Raw genomic sequence first — 13,741 nt, 5'->3', positions numbered from 1 at the left:
GCCTTACTTTTTTGGCGAAGGACGAACCGTCCAAAAGTACTTATATTTTCAAAAAAACTTTCTTTCTTTAAAGAGGAAACTCAGTTTATGTCAATTCTCATTAATTTAAAGAAAAATCAGTTGACTTTAAGGAAAAAATTTTTTCGAAAATTTTGAAGATTTTTCCAAGGCTATAGCCTTTCTTTTTTGGCGAAGGACGAACCGTCCAAAAAGTCCTTATTTTTGCAAAAAAACATTCTTCTTTAAGAGGAAACTCAGTTTATGTCAATTCTGAATAAATTTAAAGGAAAATTAGCTGACTTTTAGGAGAAAAAATATTCGAAAAAATTGAAGATTTTTCCAAGGCCTTACTTTTTTGGCGAAGGACGAACCGTCCAAAACTCCTTTTTTTTCAAAAAAACTTTCTTTCTTTAAAGAGGAAACTCAGTTTATGTCAATTCTCATTAATTTAAAGAAAAATCAGCTGACTTTTAGGAAAAAAAAATTCGAAAAAATTGATGATTTTTCCAAGGCTATAGCCTTACTTTTTTGGCGAAGGACGAACCGTCCAAAAGTCCTTATTTTTTCAAAAAAAAATTTTTTTTTAAAGAGGAAACTCAGTTTATGTCAATTCTCATTAATTTAAAGAAAAATCAGCTGACTTGAAGGAAAAAGATTTTTCGAAGAAATTGATGATTTTTCCAAGGCTATAGCCTTACTTTTTTGGCGAAGGACGAACCGTCCAAAAGTACTAATTTTTTCAAAAAACATTCTTTCTTTAAAACAACAATTCAGTTTATGACAATTTTGATTAAATTTAGAGGAAATAACTGACTTTTAGGAGAATAATTTTTCGAAAAAATTGAAACTTTTCCAAGGCTATAGCCTTACTTTTTTGGCAATGGACGAACCGTCCAAAAGTCCTTATTTTTTCAAAGAAACATTATTTCCTTAAAGAGATAACTCAGTTTATGTCAATTCTGAATAAATTTAAAGGAAATAACTGACTTTTAGGAGAAAAAAAATTCGAAAAATTGATGATTTTTCCAAGGCTATAGCCTTACTTTTTTGGCGAAGGACGAACCGTCCAAAAGTACTTATTTTTTCAAAAAACATTCTTTCTTTAAAACAACAATTCAGTTTATGTCAATTTTGGTTAAATTTAAAAGAAATAACTGACTTTTAGGAGAATAATTTTTCGAAAAAATTGAAACTTTTCCAAGGCTATAGCCTTACTTTTTTGGCAATGGACGAACCGTCCAAAAGTCCTTATTTTTTCAAAAAAACATTATTTCTTTAAAGAGATAACTCAGTTAATGTCAATTCTGAATAAATTTAAAGGAAAATTAGCTGACTTTTAGGAGAAAAAATATTCGAAAAAATTGAAGATTTTTCCAAGGCGATAGCCTTACTTTTTTGGCGAAGGACGAACCGTCCAAAAGTACTTTTTTTTTCAAAAAAACTTTCTTTCTTTAAAGAGGAAACTCAGTTTATGTCAATTCTCATTAATTTAAAGAAAAATCAGCTGACTTTAAGGAAAAAATTTTTTCGAAAATTTTGAAGATTTTTCCAAGGCTATAGCCTTTCTTTTTTGGCGAAGGACGAACCGTCCAAAAAGTCCTTATTTTTGCAAAAAAACATTCTTCTTTAAGAGGAAACTCAGTTTATGTCAATTCTGAATAAATTTAAAGGAAAATTAGCTGACTTTTAGGAGAAAAAATATTCGAAAAAATTGAAGATTTTTCCAAGGCCTTACTTTTTTGGCGAAGGACGAACCGTCCAAAACTCCTTTTTTTTTCAAAAAAACTTTCTTTCTTTAAAGAGGAAACTCAGTTTATGTCAATTCTCATTAATTTAAAGAAAAATCAGCTGACTTTTAGGGAAAAAAAATTCGAAAAAATTGAAGATTTTTCCAAGGCTATAGCCTTACTTTTTTGGCGAAGGACGAACCGTCCAAAAGTACTTATTTTTTCAAAAAAACTTTCTTTCTTTAAAGAGGAAACTCAGTTTATGTCAATTCTCATTAATTTAAAGAAAAATCAGCTGACTTTAAGGAAAAAATTTTTTCGAAAATTTTGAAGATTTTTCCAAGGCTATAGCCTTTCTTTTTTGGCGAAGGACGAACCGTCCAAAAAGTCCTTATTTTTGCAAAAAAACATTCTTCTTTAAGAGGAAACTCAGTTTATGTCAATTCTGAATAAATTTAAAGGAAAATTAGCTGACTTTTAGGAGAAAAAATATTCGAAAAAATTGAAGATTTTTCCAAGGCCTTACTTTTTTGGCGAAGGACGAACCGTCCAAAACTCCTTTTTTTTCAAAAAAACTTTCTTTCTTTAAAGAGGAAACTCAGTTTATGTCAATTCTCATTAATTTAAAGAAAAATCAGCTGACTTTTAGGAAAAAAAAATTCGAAAAAATTGAAGATTTTTCCAAGGCTATAGCCTTACTTTTTTGGCGAAGGACGAACCGTCCAAAAGTACTTATTTTTTCAAAAAAACTTTCTTTCTTTAAAGAGGAAACTCAGTTTATGTCAATTCTCATTAATTTAAAGAAAAATCAGCTGACTTTAAGGAAAAAATTTTTTCGAAAATTTTGAAGATTTTTCCAAGGCTATAGCCTTTCTTTTTTGGCGAAGGACGAACCGTCCAAAAAGTCCTTATTTTTGCAAAAAAAACATTCTTCTTTAAGAGGAAACTCAGTTTATGTCAATTCTGAATAAATTTAAAGGAAAATTAGCTGACTTTTAGGAGAAAAAATATTCGAAAAAATTGAAGATTTTTCCAAGGCCTTACTTTTTTGGCGAAGGACGAACCGTCCAAAACTCCTTTTTTTTCAAAAAAACTTTCTTTCTTTAAAGAGGAAACTCAGTTTATGTCAATTCTCATTAATTTAAAGAAAAATCAGCTGACTTTTAGGAAAAAAAAATTCGAAAAAATTGATGATTTTTCCAAGGCTATAGCCTTACTTTTTTGGCGAAGGACGAACCGTCCAAAAGTCCTTATTTTTTCAAAAAACATTTTTTCCTTAAAACAACAATTCAGTTTATGTCAATTCTGATTGAATTTAAAAGAAATAGCTGACTTTTAGGAAAAACAATTTTCGAAAATTTTGAAGATTTTTCCAAGGCTATAGCCTTACTTTTTTGGCAATGGACGAACCGTCCAAAAGTCATTATTTTCTCAAAAAAACAGTATTTCTTTTAAGAGATAACTCAGTTTATGTCAATTCTGAATAAATTTAAAGGAAATAACTAACTTTTAGGAAAAAAAAATTTCGAAAAATTTGAAGATTTTTCCAAGGCTATAGCCTTACTTTTTTGGCAATGGACGAACCGTCCAAAAGTCCTTATTTTTTGAAAAAAACAGTATTTCTTTAAAGAGATAACTCAGTTAATGTCAATTCTGAATAAATTTAAAGGAAATAACTAACTTTTAGGAAAAAAAATTTTCGAAAAATTTGAAGATTTTTCCAAGGCTATAGCCTTACTTTTTTGGCAAAGGACGAACCATCCAAAAGTCCTTATTTTTTCAAAAAAACATTATTTCCTTAAAGAGATAACTCAGTTTATGTCAATTCTGAATAAATTTAAAGGAAATAACTGACTTTTAGGAGAAAAAAAATTCGAAAAATTGATGATTTTTCCAAGGCTATAGCCTTACTTTATTGGCGAAGGACGAACCGTCCAAAAGTCCTTATTTTTTCAAAAAAACATATTTTCTTTAAAAAGAAAATTCAGTTTATGTCAATTCTGAATAAATTTAAAGGAAATAACTGTCTTTTAATAGAAAAATTTTTCGAAAAGTTTGAAGATTTTTCAAAGGCTATAGCCTTACCTTTTTGTCGAAGCACGAACCGTCCAAAGTCCTTATTAATTCAAAAAAACATACTTTCTTTAAAAAGGAAACTCAGTTGATGTCAATTCTGATTAAATTGGAAGGAAATAACTGACTTTTAGGAGAAAAAATTTTCGAAAATTTTGAAGATTTTGCCAAGTCTATAGATTTACTTTCATGCAAAGGACGAACCGTCCAAAAAGTCCTTATTTTTTTCAAAAAAACATTCTTTTTTTAAAAAAGGAAACTCAGTTCATGTCCATTCTGATTAATTTGAAGGAAATAACTGACTTTTAGAAGAAAAAATTTCGAAAAATTTAAAGATTTTCCAAGGCTATAGCCTTACTTTTTGGGCAAGGGACGAACCGTCCAAAAAGTTTTGCCAACATTTATTGAGAGTTTAGTCGTTTTGCCACCCTGTTTAGTGTTGTTTTGTCGTGTTGAGTGTTGTTGAGCAAACTTTGATCCTGGTCAAAAATGCTTAGCGTTGTTTAGTGTTGTTTAGCAAATGTTTAGTCCTTTTGCCATCATTTAAACATTTGTTGTGATCGCGCAGGCGCTCTAGCTGTGGAAATACGAATGTTTTTGTCGATTATCGTTGGTTTTCCTTTCTCTACGTGACCCAAAAAGCCTTTATTAGACATTTGCACTCGCATCTGCATATCTCGTTGTACGCCACTGTGTCTACTTCAACAGTTAACTTTGTTGTCAATGTGTTAAAAGTCTTTTCTTTCCCCGTCGCTTCATCCAATTCGCATTTTTATGCACGGCTTGCGCATGCAGCAAAATAAACCAAATGCAAATTCCTATGCAAGATCCCCTACAACCCAACAGCGTCATAGACAGCTCGCAGTTCAAAAAGGTTGAGTGAAGTTTAGTGAAAAGTTTAGTCACCTTTTGCCACCCTCGCTAAACTTTGCTCAACTTCACTAAACAAAAGTTGAGTGAAATTTTAAGAGAAATGTTTAGTCGTTTTGCCAGGGCTTAATGCACAAAATCCTTTTCAATACATAAAATTTAGTCGTCGGAAAATTTCTGCTGTACTGTGCTGTATTGTGCTGTATTGTGCTGTATTGTGCTGTATTGTGCTGTATTGTGCTGTATTGTGCTGTATTGTGCTTTATTGTGCTTTATTGTGCTGTATTGTGCTGTATTGTGCTGTATTGTGCTGTATTGTGCTGTATTGTGCTGTATTGTGCTGTATTGTGTACTTATAGTGTATAAAGTTTTGGAATATCTGTAATGTTGGGTGTGGAGGCAATTCGATAAAGTTATGTTTTTTGCCTCCATCTGAACAATGATTAATTTGAATTTGGTATTTACTTTTATTGTGATAAAAAAGATTACTTACAGTAAAGAATTTCATAGTCTCCAGAGTTGCTCTGAATATGCTGACTATCTTTTGGCGAGTCCAAATGCGTGACAAAACTCGAGTGACCCTGAGCAAAAAAAACATAAAGATATCAAACAGCAAATCGGTTGTGCTTATAAGGCGATAGATTTTGAGCACTGGCAACATTTTCTCCACCCGTAGCACTGCGCAGCAGGGCAACTTGAGTCTTAATTCTACATACAATTTGTCGTTATCCTTTTTAACAATTTTCGCAAACAAGCCATGGCTAGGCCAAATGTTGGAAAGTCCACACCAGGGCTACAGTTATCAAAGGCTTGGCCCCGGCATGCTTACAGAACTTAATCAAACTTTTAGAAATGTTTGGCATTAGGCCACACAAAGCGTCATGTAAAGGTAAGCCAACGAGAAGAAACAAAACTATTTAAAAGAACACTTTCGTAAACACCTTGAATAAAGCTCGATAAACAAAAACTAGATAATAAATCAGAAAACAACTCATATTAAGCAAAGTTTCGAAACTCACACTAAGTTTGCCGCATTTTTTGTATGTTCTTCCATCATCAGAAACATTGTACAAGTAGATGAAGTTATCGTGAGACCCAACTGCCAGGTACTTGCCATCTAAGAAAGCAATTAAAATTATGCGATGAAAGTATCTACATAAGCCAAATCCAATGCACACAATTCTTTTGCAATATATAAAACTAAAAAAATTGTGTCGTTGAAAAGTTTCTTGGGACAAATGATTTGACGCAATTTTCTTCAACTAAATTTTAAATAATCACTACGAAATGTTTTTGCACATAAGAATTTTGAGAATTTGCATATTTTACTATTCTATGGAATGAGAAAATACATTTGTGCAGTCGGTGCCTAATGCACTGAGTATTTTAAAGAATTGCATGGCTCCGCCCCTTACAAAATTGGCAAAAGGCTTCTATCTTTGCACTGTTAAAAATCCAAGTCGAAATTGAATCACGACGAAACTTTGAAAAGTTGGAAACTTTTTTGACAACGTTTAACCACCGAAAATTTATACCACGAAGTTTTTGAGTTAGCGTAAGTTTCTCTTAAAATCATATATAAAAATATGAAAATATATAGGAAATGTGAACCAAACTTCAAGTTTATGTTTCGTGATCCAACAATGAGGCCAGACAATGCTGATTAATAGATTGATCGTCATTTCTAACGTTTCTACCAATCACAGGGCCCGAGATATGTCAAGTGACTTTCTGTTACTAATGTGACGTATGATTTGACACAAATCGTCACATTAATTTGGAAACATTGGCAATCAGCTTTACAAATCTTTATTTGTTGACACGAGCGGGTGATTGCATTTTGCTAGTGTACTGTGGAAATTTAGGGTTAAATTTCTGTGAAATTCGAAGTGTTTCTACGATAATTATGATCGTGGTAACATTATTGACGCTTTTCTGCCTGTTTGGGGCAGGACCTGATGGACGTGGACGAGCTGTCTACGCCAAACCGATACCGGTAAGTAATCTTTGTCCGATTAAATTGCGGAATAAGATTGAGGTACGTCGTCTCGACTGCAAGAAATCGATAACTATTAACATTCTTCTGTACTTCACAGCTTGTTAAATCCTTCCTTATGATAATTATCTAGAAATTGCAACCTTGACTTCAAAATTCAACGTTTGAGATTTAGTTTTTAACATTTTTTCAGGCAACCCATCCGACCAAAATGACAACGAACTTCAATGATGAAACTCATCTTGGAACGCTCCCAGAGTCACCTTTAGCAGGTATTTCTTGCTTTATTTCAGTAACCTATAGTCTTGAAAATTTAACAGCTACAAGATTAACAGTTTATATTTTGCCTACATGAAATAGTTTGATAAAGCTACCTTGTCAGGAAAAAAGCAACATTGAACTCTTGTTATCATTTGAGAATCTAAAGATGATCTTACAAAGCTCTTATGTATAAATCATATAACTTAACATAATAACAAAAGGTTATCAAAGAAAACTACTAAACTATGTCTTTCTACAACAGCTAGAACAGAATCTGAAGAACAAGAGCTAACGGAAAAGAGCAAAGGGCCTCTCTGTTCACCGGACAACGCCAATCCTTCCTGCAGATCGAGTCATGACTCAGATTCGCTAAAACAGATGGCGCAAAAAATATTGGAACGAATCAGTAGAGACTTGGAACAAGAGAAAGAGACACCAACCATTGAGTTCACAAAAAAACACTCAAACGTCCGTTTCAAACGCGAAGCTGAACAGGAACATGGTAACTTGGAATCAGAGATCGATGATTTCAAGACTGAGTGTGAGAAGGGAAACGAGGACAAGGCTACTTGTGACTCTTACAATGAGTGGTTATCCTGGAAAGAAGCTCACGAAAGTCAACTCAACAAAGTCTCCAACGAACACTCAAACGTCCGTTTCAAACGCGAAGCTGAACAGGAACATGGTAACTTGGAATCAGAGATCGATGATTTCAAGACAGAGTGTGAGAAGGGAAACGAGGACAAGGCTACTTGTGACTCTTACAATGAGTGGTTATCCTGGAAAGAAGCTCACGAAAGTCAACTCAACAAAGTCTCCAACGAACACTCAAACGTCCGTTTCAAACGCGAAGCTGAACAGGAACATGGTAACTTGGAATCAGAGATCGATGATTTCAAGACAGAGTGTGAGAAGGGAAACGAGGACAAGGCTACTTGTGACTCTTACAATGAGTGGTTATCCTGGAAAGAAGCTCACGAGAACCAACTCAACAAAGTCTCCAACGAACACTCAAACGTCCGTTTCAAACGCGAAGCTGAACAGGAACATGGTAACTTGGAATCAGAGATCGATGATTTCAAGACAGAGTGTGAGAAGGGAAACGAGGACAAGGCTACTTGTGACTCTTACAATGAGTGGTTATCCTGGAAAGAAGCTCACGAGAGTCAACTCAACAAAGTCTCCAACGAACACTCAAACGTCCGTTTCAAACGCGAAGCTGAACAGGAACATGGTAACTTGAAATCAGAGATCGATGATTTCAAGACAGAGTGTGAGAAGGGAAACGAGGACAAGGCTACTTGTGACTCTTACAATGAGTGGTTATCCTGGAAAGAAGCTCATCAGAGTCAACTCAACAAAATCTCCAACGAACACTCAAACGTCCGTTTCAAACGCGAAGCTGAACAGGAACATGGTAACTTGGAATCAGAGATCGATGATTTCAAGACAGAGTGTGAGAAGGGAAACGAGGACAAGGCTACTTGTGACTCTTACAATGAGTGGTTATCCTGGAAAGAAGCTCACGAGAGTCAACTCAACAAAATCTCCAACGAACACTCAAACCTCCGTTCCAAACGTGAAGTTGAAAAAGAACCTGGAATGAAGAAAGTAGATTATGAATCCAATTTTGAGATCTCAGATTTTAAAAAGGCTTGCGAAGAAGGGACAGAAGACAAAGATACCTGTGATTCCTTCTACAATCTAATAAAAGAGAAAGAAGAGGAAAAGAAGGTACTTCGTCGCAAACGCGATGCAAAGAAATTGATAGAAACAGAAGAGAGTGAAGAAGAATATAAATCACATCTTGAGATCTCAGATTTCAAAAAGGCTTGCGAAGAAGGGACAGAAGACAAAGATACCTGTGATTCCTTCTATAATCTAATGAAAGAGAAAGAAGAGGAAAAAAAGATACTTCGTAGCAAACGCGATGCAAGGAAATTGATAGAAACAAAAGAGAATGAAGAAGAATATAAATCACATCTTGAGATCTCAGATTTCGAAAAGGCTTGCAAAGAAGGGAAAGAAGACAAAGAAACATGTGACTCGTTTCACGATCTAATGAAAGTGAAAGACGAAGAAATAAACGTGATACGTCGCAAACGTAATATAAAAAACACTGAGGAGAGTAGCATCTCGAACTTTAAAAAAGACTGTGACGATGGAAAAGAGGATCAGGAAACCTGTGATTCTTACTTCAAGTGGATAGAATGGAAAAAAAACCATGATTTATTTTTAAAAAGGAACAACGAGAATGAGTCTGATGATCATTTAAATAACAGAGTAGGCAAAGCAGCAGGAAAAGACAAACAGTTTTTCGTTTCTCATGAAAATGATTATCGAATTGGAAATTCAGAAAAAAGTGATCAAGACGACAGTGAGTTGAGGAAATTAGATGCAAAGATCAGAGCTGACCTCGAGGAAGATGATGCTTATTTTGCAAAGATTTCAAAAGGACGCTCGTCTGAAAGTTATTCCCCTGCCGATAGATCAAGCACGTTTCAAAAAAACTCCAGTGGACTGAAACGTAGAACTACACCGATTCTTGATAGATATGAAGCTGAGTTTGATGAGGCAAATGACGAAAATGGGCTCAACAACATGGGAGCAACAAATTACGTTGTTGAAACGATAGGCGGAGGCAACAAACCAGTTGTACTTCCAAGAAAGGATGCAGAAAGGATTTTGGATGTCCCAAAGCCGACTCCTAAAAGACAACGGAGGACTGTCGCTGAAGTGCTTTATAGAGTCTTGTCACAGAAAAAGGCCTCTCAGAAACGAAGATCCTTTTAAAGAAACGGACATTAGCACACTTAATTCAAAGACAATAACGGGCATTTACACTTGGGGAATATTATAGTAGTTATTTGTTTCAATATGTAACACTGTTTGTTGAATGTATTTATTCCTTCAGTGTCACCTTCTCAAGACTATGACCTTTGGAGTCATCAACTTCCTGAGCATATTAGAATGGTTTTCTCTAAGTCTCAATGTATCCTTCCTTAAAAGACCCATTCAATTCTTTAAATAGGTCATTGTTGTTCATGTCCGTAATTCCACAACATGAACTCCAATTAGCTTTCTGCTTGGGAAAGTAGGGGTCTTTAAATGAAAGTATAGGCATGACAAGCCTCCTACTCATCTGTGAAACTGGGCGTGGTCAATGTGTCCAAGAAATCCTGTGCCCTCCAACCCAGAAACGCAATGATAGCTTAGCATACTCATGCACATCTGTATAAAATCCAATAAGAAAACGTGATTATAGTGCAATGTCAACTTGACAGAACAACTTTAATTTCGAGAAAGCTATTACTTCCCTGTAATTGTGAATATCGCAAGTCCTAAGATAAGCCCCATCTTCTAATGAGCCCCTCCCTCCTCTAATGAGCCCCCAACCTAAAAGAATTTTTGTGAAATAAACCCTCATGGGCTGAGGTGCTGCCACAACTGCAATAACCAAGATAAAAACTCGCCTTTAGAAGGAAAAAGAGGATAAAAGTAAAAGTAAATAAATGAACATTACCAGGGGAGTATTTTATTGCATCGTGTTGTTCTGGACCATGTTGGAATGACGTTTTGTCTTCAGATGTATCTGAATCAATGAAAAGCCACCTGCAAAAGAGGGACTGATAAAAACCCCTCAGTACTCATCTTCGACTTTCATTCTCAACCTTATTTTAAAGCTAACGGTTTTCAAAAGAAGGGCAACAGAAGGACCAGCAAAATACGTTGCTGATTCTAAACCAATCTGTAACCTATCATGAATTTGCTCGTTCCTTCTAGGAGCATGCCCTAAACTTTTTTTGACAGTTACGTACGCTACCAAAAGATGTGATTTCGTTTGATCTGAGCTATTTGTATTTCGAGAAATCCAAGCAGTTTTTTACAAATATTGTGCCTGCCATGGAAGGAAATTTCTTGTTCTCTTCATTCAATAGGAACCAAGGTAGCAATGGTCAAAACCCTTTTTTAAAATGGTGCCAACATGTTGACATTTAGAAATATCTTAGTTTACAAATAACTTATTTTGTATGCAAGCAGAGGATCGCATCTTTTGTTGCTTTCAAAATAACTAAATAAGTTTCTTCGATAGCCCGACTATGTCTGTGTTCCTAAAAAGTTTCAAAAGACCTCTCCTGTCCCAAACAATGTTAATTTAATGTTCTTTAAAAGAGTATCGAGAACTTGTCAAAATGTTCCCTTGATCACCGTTAATGTCCCTTCAAAAAAACGGATTCCCCTGTTCCTCTAAACCTTTTTGCCCCCTCCCCCTGACCCTGTCCGATAATTTTTCCAAGATTTTTTACAATTTTTTAAGGCCTTACTTTTTAAGCAAAAATGATCCGCCGAACATGTACTTACTTTTTCAAGGAAACCTCCCTTATTCCGGATCAACAGACAATTTATAATTTGATTTGAAAACTGGCATTTAGAAGAAAAAAATTTCAAAAAAATTGGATGATTTTTCTAAGGCTTTCTTTTTAAGCAAAATATGACCGATCCAACAAATCCTTATTGTGTCAACAAACGACCTTCATTCCAAAACCAAAGTCAATTTATGTATATTCTGTTCATATATAAATGAATTAACAAAGTTTTAGAATGAAAAATTACGAAAACATTTCACAATTTTTCTAAGGCTATATCTTACTTTTTAAACAAAAATTGACACGTCCAAAAGTTATTAATTTTTCAAGGAAACGTTCTTCATTCAAGAACTTAAGTCAATTTACGTATTCTCTGCTTATGTGTAAAGGAAATAACTGGTTTTCGAAAAAAAAAGTTTCGAAAAAATTTGATGATTTTTTCAAAAGCTGTAACTTCATTTTTTTAGCAAACATTGACGTGTCCAAAAGGCTTCTTTTTCAAGAATACTACCATCTTTCCAGAGCTGTAGTCAATGCCCATATGTAAGTGACGTAATTAATTCTTCGAAGAAAATTTTTTGAAAAAATCTATAGCCTTACCTTCTCTAGAAAAAATCTTCTTCTTTTTCTTCCGTTTTCAGCTGACGCCGACCCGGGACACAAACCCTTCCAGTCTGCCCGGCTCTGCGCTAGCCGCTTTGCCCCCATCCATATGGTGCCAAGTCTTTTTCAACTGGTGCTTGCCATGTCATTCGTTGCCGCTCAGCTCTTCCTTGACCTCTTCGTGGTCTCACTTCCATTTTCTGCTTAGTAATTCTATAGCTGTTTATCCGGGCCACATGACCGAACCACCGGAGCCGCGTCTTTCTCACTTTACCCTAAGCGTTTCTTGATGCGATTCGTTTTGTACACGATGCTGCCATCTTACTCTCAGGATTCGTCTTGAACGTTTCTGGTCAAAAACATCTAGCTTCTTCTCTTGCCCTTTCAGCTTCTTCTCTTGCCCTCTCAGCTTCTTTGCTTGCCCTCTCAGCTTCTTCTCTTGCCCTCTCCGCTTCGTCTCTTGCCGTACAAAAGCACGTGTAGAACACAGGCGTTATAAATTCTAGTCTCCAACGTTAACTTCATGCTTCGATTTCGCCACACTTTTGAGAAAGCAGATGATGCAAGAGCAGTTCTCCAATTCAGTACAACGTCCAAATTTCGAAATATTTTAAGCCTGATAATTTTTCCAATGACACAGCTTTATTCTCTTATTCAATAATTAGCTTTCTAAAAAGTCCTTTTTTAAAAAGAACTATCTCATACCAAAACTAATTTCAATTTATTTTTATTCTGATCATATGTCAGCAAAATACCTGGCTTTTAGAATAAGAGTTTGAAAATATTTTATGATTTTTCTAAGGTTATAGACTTAATCTTTTAATCAAGAGCCGAGCCCCCTAGAAAATCCATTTCTTTAAGAAAACGACATTCATGGCAAAATTACATTCAATTTGTGTTTATTCTAATCATATGTAAGCAAAAAGTTTCTAAATTACTTTTTTAAAAAGTTGAGCCGTCCAAGTGTCTTTGATTTTTGTTAAAAAGGGTTTTTACTATACCAGAACGAAATTCAATTTTTTTTGGTCAGATTCTAGACGAAAAAAGTGGCGAAAAAACTGACAGTCTTTTTTATCAATAATCGAGTCATCTAAAATGTTTAAAAAAGGTCATTATTTTCGGTCCAAATATTTCTTATAGGTTGGTTAAATGTTTAGAAAAGGTTTAGACGTGTTCAGGAGTCTAAAAGCGTTATGTAATTTTGTTTCCTAGAAGAACGCTAGGTTCGAGAATGGAGCAAAAGGTTTGCCTTTCGTTTTTGAAAATTGAAAATATCGAATGTTAGTATTTTTCTAAAAAACACTTCGGAAATATGAAAAGCTTGCGAATTAAAGAATAAATGTGATTATTAGCCGGGAAACTTCATGTACCCTGTTTTACTTGAGAAAAATTAGGTTGGAGCTTTGCACCAAAATGCAAGCCTTGGAAAAATTGGAATTTTTGATTTTTGACGTCTTACTTCAAAAAAAATAGTACGTATTGATAAAAGTTTAAAAAAAGGTTGAAACGTGAAAATTCCTTATAATTTAAAAAAAATACGAAAAAAGAAACTAGATATCTAGTAAAACTCTTTTGTATGTTTTTTTTGGTTTCTCACAACTATATTACTTACTTGCCTGTCAATATTCGCGCGAGAAAAATGCTGGTTTTTTCTTCTTGACCTTTTTGATATGATTGAGGTCATTGGAGGAGGCAAATGATTTCGAGAAAATACTTGTGACATTTTTGCTCCTTCTGAGATATTTACATTAGTAAACCAAAAAACGTTTTGTTTAAAGACAAGATCCTTGTGTTGATGACACGTTTTCCATTTTGGGCGGCCAGTCCAACTTTTAAGATGCGTT

At 34.5% G+C, this 13,741-nt stretch overlaps 1 long non-coding RNA gene across 1 annotated transcript; it reads right to left on the bottom strand.

Moving 5' to 3' along the window:
• Positions 1–3,946: 3,946 nt before the first annotated feature.
• Positions 3,947–13,693, bottom strand: LOC148958711 (uncharacterized). Its single transcript, XR_016144481.1, has 4 exons — positions 11,895–13,693; positions 10,451–10,539; positions 5,690–5,787; positions 3,947–5,251 (listed from the first exon to the last, which is right to left on the bottom strand). It is a non-coding gene; the product is annotated as an uncharacterized LOC148958711 (long non-coding RNA).
• Between the last annotated feature and the right edge of the window lie 48 nt (positions 13,694–13,741).

The sequence above is a fragment of the Rhopilema esculentum genome, chromosome 12 (genome assembly GCF_057945365.1).
Source record: "Rhopilema esculentum isolate cy_ngs chromosome 12, ASM5794536v1, whole genome shotgun sequence".
Lineage (NCBI taxonomy): Eukaryota > Metazoa > Cnidaria > Scyphozoa > Rhizostomeae > Rhizostomatidae > Rhopilema > Rhopilema esculentum.
Note: the sequence above shows the minus strand (reverse complement) of the source record. Positions and strands in the feature narration are given on the sequence as shown.